Raw genomic sequence first — 14900 nt, forward strand, 5'->3', positions numbered from 1 at the left:
GGGTGCCACATGTGAAATTATATTAAACAACTCTCGTAGAGGTAGTAGACTCATCAGAATAGCTCGCATCACATAGACAGGGTGAACCATCACAGGAGAAGGACTTTGCTCGTGAGATAGAGCAAGCACATTGATAGTCGGATACAAATATGGAGCAACAAGAATTGGAACAAGACACCGACCTCATGACTCACCACCAAGTGGTCAACTTACCCACTTCACCACATCCAGAAGATGAGCAAGTCTCAAGTGACCAAGGAGGCACTAAGATCCTTGGAGACCAACCTGAAGGAGAGACATACAACATCTCATTTGACGAGTCTCAACTTAGAGTTGTGCAGTGCAGTAGAGTGTGAACTCTAGATGATCATACATCTCTTGTGAAATTTGAGGAATGAGTGATCATGTTTGACATGAAAAAACATCCAACAGCCTTGGCTGATGCTACTAGAGTGTATGCTGAATCCACTAACTCAAGTGTTCACTTTCTTATAGCTAAGAATGAGTGAATGATTAAGGAACTACAGATGGCCAAGAAAGGAGGAGAGTTGGTGACAATGTCCACCCAAGCTAAACTGATGAATGCAATACTAGATGAACAATTTTCCCTTGACACATTTATGCAAGCATTGTACTCCAATTTTGGTACTGTGCATAAGGTAGTTGTCAATCTCAACAGATGGCAGCAATGATGTGGTAGAAGAGTACGTATCTCAGCAAACTTGCATGGTACTGTTAACTACATGAAAACATGTACAATAAGATACAAGGGAGCCCCGATTCACTTTCCTAAGATGATGAAGGCTAGCTCGGTTGAGCTAAAGGCACGTATCTAAAGTTAGATCCAAAACTATGAAGAGCTCCCACAGCTCATCACTAGTATACAAGCTTCCCATGAATGTGTACTCAAGAGTATGTGCACACATGTGATCCCATCTATTTGGACTCTCACCCAAGCAAAGACAAAGGCACAGATCTGACTAGAGCTTGACTTGTATTTTGACGAGTCAATGTGCATTGCCACCAACCTAGACTTGTCCATCAGTTTAGACATCATGCATAAGTATGTTGTTATTCCAACTGCATTGAACACAATGATGTGCATGCTTTTAGATGAGTTGGGCAGAGGAGCCCAAGCAATGTGCCTGGATGTTATGGAGGCAAGAGTTAGGTTCCAGAAATGTGTCACCTTGGAGCACACAGACACCATCGTAGACTACCAATCTCGCCATTAGTACATCATTGTTGATCATCGCAATGATTTTGAGGAGTTGTAATTCCATGGTTGTCTAAGTCATAGTTATGTCTGGCATGGCTTTCTCGAGCCATTTTGTCTCACATGGGTACATGTGCATTGTAATCTAATGTCTTTTCAAGTGTAAGTCAAGTGTCGATAGTTGGATGTCAGAACCATAGAGTAGATGAAGAGTCATGAGGGTAGATGAATTGTCAGAAAGGGGAATGTCAAGGTTCACCCGACCCTTTCCTATAAATAGTCCCTCATAACTCATTGTAAAGTATTTTTGTCAACAAAGCTTCCAAACACTATCTTGGAGAGAGCTTGGACAGTATTGTAATGAGCCTTAGTTTCTCCACTGGATAGAGCTAGTACATCTCTTTGGAGGAGGAGGAGGTTGTGGCTATAATTTTCTACTATCGAAATTGGTGGTTTGAAATGGATGTATTGAATGAATAGAACTTGCACTTATTAATATGACAAGATCTAACACATTTCATACATATGTTGTATTGGTATCTGGTTTAATCTAAATGATATATGTATATGTTTACTTACACATGCATCTATAGCTATCTATGTATGTATGTCTGAATCTTTCTGAAATGTGATGTTGGTTTAACCATCACTTTGGATTGCTAGCTAACGTGCCATCCACATTGTGATGCATATTTGGTCATTTTTTCCCTTCTTAGCTATGTTCTATCACAGGTTTCCAAGGGGAACACTCATCTCAACCCCCATGTGTTATAACCTCTCATGAACCTTCCTTGGCTCACTACAGCCTTCACACTCTTGCTACCAACCGAGTTATCTTACTTTTTTCTGTGCAAAATCATGGTCAAGGCATTATCGTACGACCCAATGCTGGGACTCCTACACCAAAGGGTCTGAGCTCTAATTGGGACTTCTTACCAAGGAGATCCCTTGACATGTTGGTGGGTCCAACACCATCAATAACAAGATTAGATATATATTTTAGGTTCTTATTTGTTGTAGGAATCTTATACCAAGTAGATGAAAAGCTCCAATCAATTAAATAATCATAAACTGCAGATTACATATTTTTTAATGCCCTATTCTACTACAAAATCTATAACTGAATTAAATATAGAAAAGGATAGAATTTGAAATTCTAAATAAGTACCGAATTAAGTATGGAATTATGTAAATTAAAATTCTGGGTATGAAAACTTGTTAAGAAACCAATTCAATTTTGTTTAATTCTTAAGAATGAGAAAAATAAATTTGAATTTTAACATAACATGTTGAAATCACTATAATAACATATCTAAAATGTAATTCTAATCTAAATCAAGATTAATGAATGAAATATTGAACAAAAACTTAAAAAAATCAATACATTTATGTGGAAAGAAAATGAATCTAACTAATATTCTACTCTACGAATGAAATATTGGACGCCACCTGAGTCGAGGGGCCCATCCTAACCTAGAAGCATTCCTAAAGACTAAACCAGATCATAAATATGCTCGGAATCTCAATCATTCAATCTTCATTACAACAAAAAGAACTTTAGCTCTATATACGAATCAAACTTCAACTTGGTTACAAACACAAACTTAAAAATATGATCCAGGAGTTCCTCCTTCTGTCCTCTCTCATCTCTAATCTCATGCTATGGAGATATGTTCTTATATCATCATAAGGTAGAGGAAGAGATGGTCAACAAACAACATCTACTCCCAAAAACCTCTCTCTCCATACTATTATTAAAATAACAAATATTATTTAAAACAATTTTGTTATGATTCAAGATCATATTAAATCATTTGTTGGAGGTGAAAACAATTCAAATTTGCATTATTTTAACGTATTTCCAAGCTTAGACGTAACTTAAATACTAGACATCACTTCTCGTAATTTTTAATGCGGTGGTATGGAAGCTTGTACCGAAGTAAGTACCGAATAGAGTTGAATTTCTAGAAAATGCCAAACTGGTACTGAATTAAGTACCAGATTAATGTAGGTGGAATTTTGGTTTAAATGGCATCTTGAGCTTCACATGTGAGCTAGGTTTCAACATTAATCCATCCATAAACATATAATTGCAACCCATGTCATCTCTAGAAGTGTCAATGTGTGAACCTTTACTTAGTACCAAAACTCGTATAAAAACTAAATTGTCAAATTCCAGTACTAGAACTTGTTGTTTGGGAACATAAACATATTAGTAAAGTCTCATTGCAAAACCATGATAAAAACTCATTTAATCATTAAAAATACAATAAATATTTAACAATTAACCACAAGGTAATATTAATGCATTTATGGAAAAATGGTAATATGGTAGTTACGAAATATGTTTTAAAAGTATGAATATGGCTTGTAAATGAATGTTTTGAAAAGTGAATATAGTAACATATCTAGGGCCCAACATTGCACAATTCCTAATACTTTGTATGCCCTCATGCAAGAAAAATATGGACCAGGAATGGATGATGGATGATATAAGGTGATGATGGAGATAATGGCGTTATGAATGTGGACTTGGAAACTAGAATATGAATTAATGGATTTCAAAATGGGGGGTTTAGTGATGATTTAAGAGAGGTAAATATTTATGGAATAGGAAGTGGTTAATTATTAAGATTCCTTAAATTTTAATTAGCTAAAGAGAATTTCAACATGTTTTGCCACAAGTATACCTTTTAGACTTTGGATTTGTACCACAGGCACAATGGAAGTTGCATGAAGCTGGATATAAAACAAACTAAGCTTGAGAGTCTAGAATGATTTGGAAGATACAAAATTGATGAGTGCTAATATGATACGTTGAAGGAATCTGAAGAGAATGAAATGAAGATGTTGAAAAGACCCCAATAGCCACTCACCCATGCCTAATGTTTTGCATGTCCTCATGCAAACAAGGTGAGCCACTGAAGAAGTTAGGAAGGCTGTGGAGATGGCTTTACTACAAAAAGGGACCTAAAAAGAAAAATAATGAAACTAATGAGATGAATACTGAACAAAACTTATTCATCTCAGATTTATTACAATGATGTTGAACTAACATCAAACATAAAAGAAATTTCAAATCACTCATTACATATGATTTCATCAACCTTTAATATTTTTATGCTCAAGAAAAAAAACTTCTTTTAAATTTAAGGGGCTCTCCTTCTATGTAGGTACAAGGATTTTTATGACCACAAAAAATTAAAACCAATAAAAAATTAGTTATTACTAACCAAATCCCAAAGTCTTATAGTCATATAAGTATTACAGATAAGTGTTGCAATTCAATTTTATTAATTCTCTATGATCATAGGTCCCACTTCTAAGGTAATTAAATATTAGATATAATATAAAAAACCAATTATAGATGACTCAAATTTATGGAGTTGGTTTTTACCCTCAACTTCATCCACACATGCTTCCTTTTTATTGTAACAATATAGGGTAACCATCATATTTGTAGGAAAAATCCTTGGTATGGTTGACGCTTATTTAGGCAGAATGCCCCATTGCCTGCGATCGTCCATAGCCCCGATGGGTTTGCTTAGTGGTATCACAGGTCAATAACCACTGTTAATAAGCATTCATAGCCTTGAATGGTTTTCCTCTTAAACCTATTTTACACCGAAGGCTCCAGTTACATGTTTCCTACAATTTTAGTTTTATATTATGGATATTTCTTTTGCAATTGGTAGATGGGGTAGAAAATTCAAAAAGCCCCTTAAAGGTATAGGATGACACCTTTCAGAGTGACTTAGATTACTTGCATAATGTCTTCGTTGCATAAGGTACTTATAGGTACTTCAAAGGACATAGCATGCATGAGTCATTTTCATGTGAGATGGATGAGGCTAACCAAAGAATAACCGAAAGACACTTAAAGTCCTAATAATCATAGTTTTCATATATGATTTCACTTTTCAAGTAGTGTTCCACTATGAAAAAAGACTTCATCAACTCTCCTTCAAGTGTTAATATAGATTCTTGATGATCACACTTTGGTGTTATGGTTATAGTATTCAAATTTATTTTTCATCGGTATCATTGTATGGACCTTTTAGCTTTGTTTTAATCCCCTTAGTATGCATTGGTAAATATATTTTGAGCAATTATTTTGTATTGATAACTAGAAATCTATATGAATAAGAGAAGTGAAATTCGAAACAAAGAAAATCTATATTATCTATGAATAGTTTGGAATTATCATTCAATTCAAATTTTATGAAAATGATTGCTTATATCATCGTTGTAAAATAGCGGTCTTAAAATAGATAAAGCATGAACGCATCCTTTTAATAAGTTAAGGAAAAAGGAAATATGTCATCAAATACTCCCCTAAGTGTTCCATTCAATTGATGAAGATGTATCTTCCACTTTTGAACATGTTATTTCAGTATTTAAGCATCTCAAATGAACAATATCCTTGAATCATCATTTATGTTGCAAAATAGAAAATTAGTACTAGAATTCTCGATAGTAGTTAGATGAAATATGGTACTAAACAATTGGTATGCAATACTAGACGATGTTGCTATGCAATCATTTCTAACTCTACCTACAATTGTAAACATAATGGTCATAAAAACTAGAAACGGGTCTAACTAAAAAGAATTAATAAGTGGGAAAGAAAAGTAATAGTTGAACCATGTTGCTGTTGCAAATAAGACTGTATGGAAATATTCATAAAAATAATATTTCGCTGAAAGAGACCCCGACATAACTATGAAATAGGAACATAGATCTACCATTCTAATTAATTTTTAGTTGTTAGCATCCCTACTTATTAAAAAAAAATGAGAAATATGATGCACTATATGTTAGAACTAAAATAAATACTATATGCAACATTTATTGATTTATTTATTATCCTACTCTACTTTATGAAAATAAATCCCTCTCCTCAGGTATAGGAGTATTTTCAATGTAACAATGTGAATAACAAGTATAAAAATTCATTATCCTCAAGTTTATAATATAATCTTCAATGCATACCTGAGTATGAAGAACTAGTTGTTTTAATAATGATGTCAAGAACTAAGGAAGAATGAAGGAGTGGTATGGCGTTACAATTACTTGAAACCAACTTTCAATAAAATCAAAATGCTCTTGTTTTGCCTCGTTATTTGGCTCATTTAGCATATCCTCCTTTGCCCTGCCATGCAGGTCTTCTAGCATTAGATTATTATCCTCTTGTGTGCTTAGAGGATGTGTACATAGGCTTGCTGAAAATTATTCTATCTCAAGTTCTAGTGGTTTCCCTCTATTGGATGTGGTCCATGACTCTTTAGTTTCTTTGACAATATTGTAAGGGTGGAAATATTCCTGTGATTCATGGATTCATTGTTCTTTTATCACTTCTAGAGAAGAATATATGTTCTTGACTGTTTTCAATATTTTTCTTCTTGACAAGTAGATATCCCAGTTTCTGCTATAATTTGAGAGAGTTCTTCCAAACTCTTGATCATCCTTGAATATTTCTTTGTCTTTTGTTAATCCATATTATGAACATGGATTAGTGGATGGGATTCTTACTAAAAATATTAAATAAATAAGAAGGAAAGGAAAGAAAACCAATCATCTACTTGAAGTTCCACCGTGCTACTAAGACCCTGATGTCACCAAGTTATCTATTCAAACAAGTTAGGCTTCTCTTCTTTCCATGAATTAATCTAAAGGAAAACAAACTCGTAAAGAAAAATGAGGCTTTAGATCCTACCTTTAATTATACACATATGAAAAAGAAACTAGAAAATCAATTAGAGACAACCAAACTTTGGATTGACCCCAAACTGAAGTGGATGCATGGCTCTTCACTCACATATTACCATCTTCTCTTCCCTCTAGTTTCCTTGCAACCAAGATCACGTAGAAAAATTGTGAAAAAAACTATGCTCTAATGGCACAAAAATGTTGGTGGAATTATATATACTTTAGTCCCAACATTTAATTATCGAATACGGGATTGTAAGACCTAGAGATGAAAGCACAAGAAATGTAGGATAAGAGCCTATTCTAACATATGCTAACAATTAACACTAAGAAGAACTAATCACTAAGGATTATAACTTGTCATTGCACCGTGGGATGCTAATTCTTATAAGCTTTTGAACCACAACAACGTTCATGTGTTTTTATATATGTAGCTTATTGGGTCTTAAGACTTTAGTGGTTTTAATCCTTAGTGATGAAAACCCATTAAACATTTTGCATAAAAGTAAATACCGACAACTATAAGAAAATGTGTGCGAGGTTACTAAATAAAACAAGGCAATAGACTACAAGAAATGCATTAACAAATTATGAAGAATAAATTATAAGCATGCTCAGAGATATATTGTAGGTTCTTTTTTGTTGTAGGAATATTTTACTAAGTGGTTGCAAAGCTCCAGTCAATTAAAGAATCCTAAACTGCAAATTACATATTTTTAATACCCTGTTCTAGTACATAATCTAGTATCGAATTAAGTACAGAAAAGGATGGAATTTGAAATTATGAATAAATAGTGAATTAAGCATGAAATTTTGTAAACGGAAATTCTGAATAAGTGTCGAATTAGGTATGGAATTTTGTAAATTGAAATTTTGAATAAGTATTGAATTAAGTATCGAATTCTGTAAATTAAAATTCTGGGTACGAAAACATGTTAACGAATCAATTCAAGTTTGTTTCATTCTTAAGCCTAAGAAAATATATTTGAATTTTATCGAAAAAAATTGAAATCGCTATACTAACAGATATGAAATGTAATTCTAATCAAAATCAAGATTCATGAATGAAATATTTAACAAAATTTAGAAAAAAATCAATACATTTGCGTAGAAAGAAATTGAATCTACCTAATACTCTACTCTACGAATGAAATGTGGGGTTCTACCTAAGTCGAGGGTCCCTTCCCAGCCTGCAAACATTCCTAGAGACTAATTCAGATCGGAAATATGCTCAGAATCTCAATGGTTGAGTCTTCATTACAACAAAAGGAACCTCAGCTCTGTTTACAAATAAAACTTCAACTTGGTTACAAACACCAACTTAAAAATGTTATCTGAGAATTCCTCACTATGTCCTCTCTGATATCTAATCTCACTCTGCACATATCTGTTCTTATATCATCATAAAGCAGAGGAAGCAATGGTCAAAAGGAAACATAGACTCCCAAAAAAACTCTTGCTCCATAATATGATTAAAATAACAAATATTATTTAAAGAAATTTTGTTATGATTCAACATCATGTTAAATCATTCATTGGACGTGCAAACAATGCCCCTTGGCATTAGTTTAAATTATTTCCAAGTTTGGATGTAACCGTAATTATAGACGTGGATACCCGTAATTGTTGATGCAGAGGTACAGAATCATGTATTGAATTGTGTACCGAATTATTGGAAAATCCCAAAGCAATACTGAATTAAGTACGGAATTTATGTACGTGGAATTTTAGTTTGAAATACATCTTGATATTCACATGTGAGCTAGGTGTGAACATGAATCCATCCGTAAACATATAGTTGCAACCCATGTCATCTTGAGAAGTGCCAATATTTGAATCATTACTTAGTATAAAACCAATATAAGTAATGAATTGTCAAATTCCAATACTAGAACTTGTTATTTGGGATAAAAAATATATTAGTGATCCATTGTTGGAAAACCATGCTAAAAGCTCATTTCATCATTAAAAATACAACAAACCATTAAAAATGAGCCACAAGGTAAAATGAATGCATTTAGGGAAAATTGGTAATATGATAGTTACAGAATATGTTATAAAAGTATGAATATGGATTGTAAATGAAAGGTTTGGATAGCTAATACGATAACATATCTAGGGCCCAACAGTGATGCATGAGGAGGTTTTTAGGAAAAATAATGAGAGAGGGGAGTATCAGTATTTTTATTTCACTTTAAATTCTAATGTCACATTTATAATTATGCTATTCATACAACTCAGATGTGTATAGGGCTTTAGCAAATGCAAACGAGATACATCCAGATAAGTAATTTCTGATATGTCCCATTAGGTTTTTATCTTTAACCAATGCATCTTTATTTCATTATCCATTTATTAAGAAGTAACAATTTGAGCAATAAAGAGAAAATAAATTTTCAACACATAAGAAACATATCAACACATATGGACACCGGGACAATAGAAACTCAATTTGTGAGAAAACCTTTGTTGTTGTCGTCTATGTCTTCTTGATTTATTATAAATAAAATATTTATTACATCTTGTACTACCACAGACTCTTATCAGCGTGTAGAAACCCACCTGCAGGAGGCTAAAAATTACACTCGTTCTCCAGCACCCACTATAGGGGAGCTACAACCCCATGATCTTGTTTACCAGCTCCTACCAAAAGGGAGCACTTACCCACTGAACACCTTTACCAGCTACCACTAGAAGAAAGCTATGACTTCTTTACTGAAGGCTCCAACCCACAACACCCCTCTTCAACCATGTTTCATAATATTTCATACTAGATCCAATTGTCTAAAATACACACCAAAACACATAGGCCACCTTTCATCAAATTTTGAAACTAGACCCACACCAACAATAAGCTAAAACCAATATGCCAAACTGAAATACTAAATCTCGAAATCTAAATCACTAAAGCATTGTAAACTAATTGTATCACTGAAACATGAAGCCATTGAATACTAAATGAACCATTGCAACCATATGAAATGAATGCATAACCAATCCATAACAAATAAAAACCATCTTGTTCAAGAAATAATTGACAAACATAGAAAAATACAACATAACCCATCAACTATAATCCTTAAGGAACAATTCAAACCATGACAAAATTTAACTCAAAATACATATACGTGGCTATAATTAAACAAAACTACATATATATCTACTTATCATGTGTTAAACTTGTGTATATATTTCAATAAAATAAATATATTATCATAGAGTTTATACATGATAATCATGAATCAGATTGGCACATGTACATGACAATACTAAAGTAAACTTTTAGACAAATCTTAAACTATTGAATTAAATCTTTGCTACAAATCACAACAATTTTCAAACCAAAATATTGGCATACATATTGTTAAAGTCATGTATCACTCCAAACACATTTAGATCATACTATTATAATAACTACAAATCTAAAATTGTTAGCTACAAAAATAAATATATCAAGCAAGTATATTCATTAGTTCACTACACTTTTAGACCTATCAGACCGAAGAAATCTCCTTACTCCCTAGTGCACACTTGTTCCAGATCATATCATGCATGAATAAAACATTAATTTTCACACTTAAATCCTTGATCACCATCTCCTTATATATATTTTACCGTTGGCAATATCACAGGAAAATCCTTTGCTAATGTTATTAGTTTTCATTGATGGCTTCAAATAGAGCTTCCCACCATAATTACTATGGGAAATTACCATGGTAATGGCCCCTAGTATGCAATTTTCAATGGTATATATTATGTATATGACTTTTGCTTATAAAACATGTGTATGTACATGATTTTTCTTCACGAGGGTCATGTATACTTTTTAAACATCACATTTGTCATCCATTTGTAATGAAACTGCCATTTCTTTTCCTTATCTTTTGTAATTCTTGTACCAAAATACAACTACCATCATTCATGTCATCTGAAAAAATTACATAATCATCAAGTTGACATAAAGAACATATTTTTCAAGAATGTTTCCATCAACGACAACACATTAGCCATAATTTCAACAATCACCCCCTTTTGACTTTATAGTAACCATTTTACTATTTGGAAACCACCTACACCCACCTAAAAACACTAAGTCTTCTCCCCCCTTTTGACATGAAGGGAAAAATGTTGAACTAGGTTGAATGAACTACTACCATTATGGAGCTCAATAATGTAAGTCTATTCTTTTGATATGAATTATTAAATCTGCATATTAGCCATTCTCCCCTTGGTCATATATTGTACCATCTAAAGATATGTAATAAAAGTAAAATAATTTAAAAATAAAATACATGGATATACATGACATCTTCTATAACCAATGACTCTATGCTCCTATGATTACATCAATCGCCCAATAGTGGGGTTATCAATTTGACAAAAAGTTTACATCAGTCACCCAAGATAATGGGGTTACATGAATAACATAACCTGATCCCAATAGCCCATATGTGAGTAAAATAATTACAACATCTGTTTTTTCATGACCTTTACATCAAGACATGTACATGACATCCATAACCGTAAAAAATGATTTCCACATTGAAATATCTATTGTATCAGGACCGTGATACTAATTAGCAACCACAAAGTTCCAAATAGGAATATGCAACATAATATTCTGACAGCAACAACGTAATTTCCATAATGACAACACCATGAAAATCCTCATCATCAATAATTAATGTATCATCAAGAAGCTAAAAGAGTGTAGCATCAATCTCTCATGAAAAATAAATTCATCTCCTTAACCTCATGCCATATAGAAGGAGCCACACTCCTCAAGCAGCAAAAACATACTAAGATCCTAGACCACAATACCATAGGAATCATATACAATAACATACTCTCTCCATGCATCCACACCATATGTGAAACAAGGAGATCCTCCAACATCAGAATCCATCAACCATCGTAAAAAATTACCATATAATATATATCCTCCTCATCAAGTGCATAAATATTTAATCGTTAGTAGCAATAACTTCACCTTATGCAATCCAAGAAAGATTTATAACCGATGACATAGCAACAAAAACACATATATTTTCCACTAGAGTAACACTAATGATTGCAGTAATAACCATGAAATCATTATAGACAATATTATGTAGTAAGGAGTACTCAAAAAGACCTTAATTCCAATAATGAACCATCACAAGCATACAAGATTCTCCCCCTAGACCAGTGTCAACTCTTCATCATCAATTTTGAACACATCTTATCCTTTTGAAAAATCGAAAAAGAGAAAGATCAACAACATTAATAAGGATTTTCAACAATGCATCATTCATCATGAACCGATACTCTTTCATACATTCCTAAGTAGCATATGAACATCTGGAACACACTGTAACAAACCAGTGTCAAAACCATAATGCTAATAACAAAATGATGGAAACATATGAGGATCTCCCCCTAATGTTTTCCACTTTTTAATCGCCATAGAGAAACATACGGGTGTATATAAGTTAGAAATCAGTGAAATACATGACTATTATTCATAATAACCATGTACATAATGTAAAATAGGGATTCTCATAGCCATATATCCCCTTGAGAATGTCATGTTTGTTGTCGATCACTGTTAATTCATAAAATGTAATGCTAATCATATATCAACAAAACAATATAAAAAACAACATAGGGAATCATCATCAAGATACACATGCATAGCTCCTCCTAAGATAATACACAATTGATCTTGTGGACCTGATAGTCATCATATAATTTTGATGAGGCTGTGTAACTCACATTTACTTCTGTAATCACTATTAGAATTATGATTTAAGAAAAATGGATTATAGTAGGGAAAATATTCTCTACATCTCTGACTAATGATCCTTCTTCCTCCAAACTTGTTTTTAATTTCTAATTATGTGTTCAATATTGTGTTGTTTAAATCATCTCTTGTAGCTAGAGGCTTCTGAGCTTCCATTCCAACCACTTGATCTGCAATTAGTGTCCTTATGCCCAAAGGAGTTATAAGTGAAACGATATCCATAAAACCGTCTTTTATACCGGGGGATTGATCTTAAAAGACGTGATACAATTTTCTCTAATCTTGAAGTTTTCATGTTTGATGAATGACTTTATTCTTTATTTTTTGAATCCTTATCATCTTGCGGACCTAAAACCTTGTGAATGTATCCAATGCATGTCATGATTAGAGGAGAGCATTGTTCATTAATAATATTGTCTAGTGTTTCATATGACTTTACCTATTTGTTTGTTTTCTCATAATGTTCCATTAGAGTCGCAATTTTTCATTCTATACTTTAACAATGCCTTTCATTTTCTTGAAGCTTTTTTGCTAAGTCTTCTATTCTTCTATTTGCTGCTACTAATCAAGACTTTAGTAAGTTCATTTCCTTGAATATACTACTTTTTTTTTTTCGAAATCTTTGTTTTCATTCATGAGTATATCGATTTCCTTCAATGTTTTCATTAAATCATCTTCTTTAAAAGTATCTGATTCTCTAGTTTATTTATGTTCAAGATCCACAAGTATTTTGCAACTAGTGTTAGAATCTAAATTTGAATCTTATTGATTATCATATGCACTTTGATATTCTTCATTAGAATAAAAACAATTCTTAGCATAACGCTTCATTTTGGTATTTTTCCTGTCAACGTCCTCTCCTTTTCATTCCTTATCATAATTTTCTTTATATAGAAATCTGGAATCATAGTGACCTACTCTTCCACAAGAAAAACATTTAAAGGGAATCTTACCTTTGAATTTACTAGTCACCACTTGCAAGTTTCTCACAAAATTTTATTCTTACTCATTTGAAATGTGGCGTGTATCTTTAGGATTTTCCTTTTCTTTCCCTTTGTACATGGCTTTGAAGGTTTCTTCTCTAATACCTGATGTATCCCCTTTTCTCATGTCATATGCTTTCAATATCCCATGGAGTTGTTCAAGGGTTCATTTTTCAAATCCTGCATTTTTGCAATGGCAGAGACATTGGAATGAAACTTTGGGTTTATTGATCCCAAAATATTTTCAATAATAGCAGAATCCTTTAATTTGTCACTATGACATTTCATTTTTTTAACAACCTCCATCTACTCTAAGGAAAAATCTTGCAATACTTTCATCATAATGCACTATAAGAGATTCATACTGAATTTTTTTATTATTGAAGTTTAGCACTTTTTACCTTAGTCACCTTCATAAGTTTGGACAATTTTATCCCATATTTCCTTTGCAATGCTCAACTACATGAAATTAACAAATTGAGATTCTGTTAAGCCTCCTAAGATAGCATTTGTTTCGGCCGTGGGGGTTTGGTCTAGTGGCAAGCGAACGATTTGTTAAGTCGTTCGTGCAGCTATGCAGGTCACGAGTTCAAACCCCAAGAAAACCCGAGGGACGTTCAAGGCGGCCTGGGCGGACCCTCCTAGAGGTTATAGAGGTAGCCGATGGGATTCGACCCCGTGTAACGCGAGTACGATACCATCGATGTTGCCGATTCCTCTAGTAAAAAAAAAAAAAAAGATAGCATTTGTTTCCTTTGCATTATTATCATATTGTAGCTTTCCTGCATTATCTGTGGGAATGGAGGTTGGATAATGATATCCACCTTCAACAACTACACATACATCAACTCCAAGTGCCTTCAAATACGATCTAATTTTGACCTTCTAAAACATAAAGTTAGTTCCATTAAATAAAGGTGGCTTCACAAAAAATGATCCTTCCATCTTGCTTTTCCCTTTATATCTCCCTTTAAGTGATCATGCTTCTTTTGAGGCACCTGCTCTGATACCAATTGTTAGGAAAAATATTGAGAGGTGGCGAGGGGGAATCAATAATTTTAATTCACTTTAACTTCCAATTTCACATTCATAATTTTGTACTCTATTGTTAATCAGACAACTGGGATGTGTAGAGGAATTTAGTGAATGAAAACTCTACGTATCTAGATAATAAATTTTTTGTATGTTCGATCATACGTTTATCTTTAAA

The sequence above is a fragment of the Pinus tabuliformis genome, chromosome 3_2 (genome assembly GCF_031772625.1).
Source record: "Pinus tabuliformis cultivar Carrire ecotype Pingquan chromosome 3_2, CPIR1, whole genome shotgun sequence".
NCBI classification, from domain to species: Eukaryota; Viridiplantae; Streptophyta; class Pinopsida; order Pinales; family Pinaceae; genus Pinus; species Pinus tabuliformis.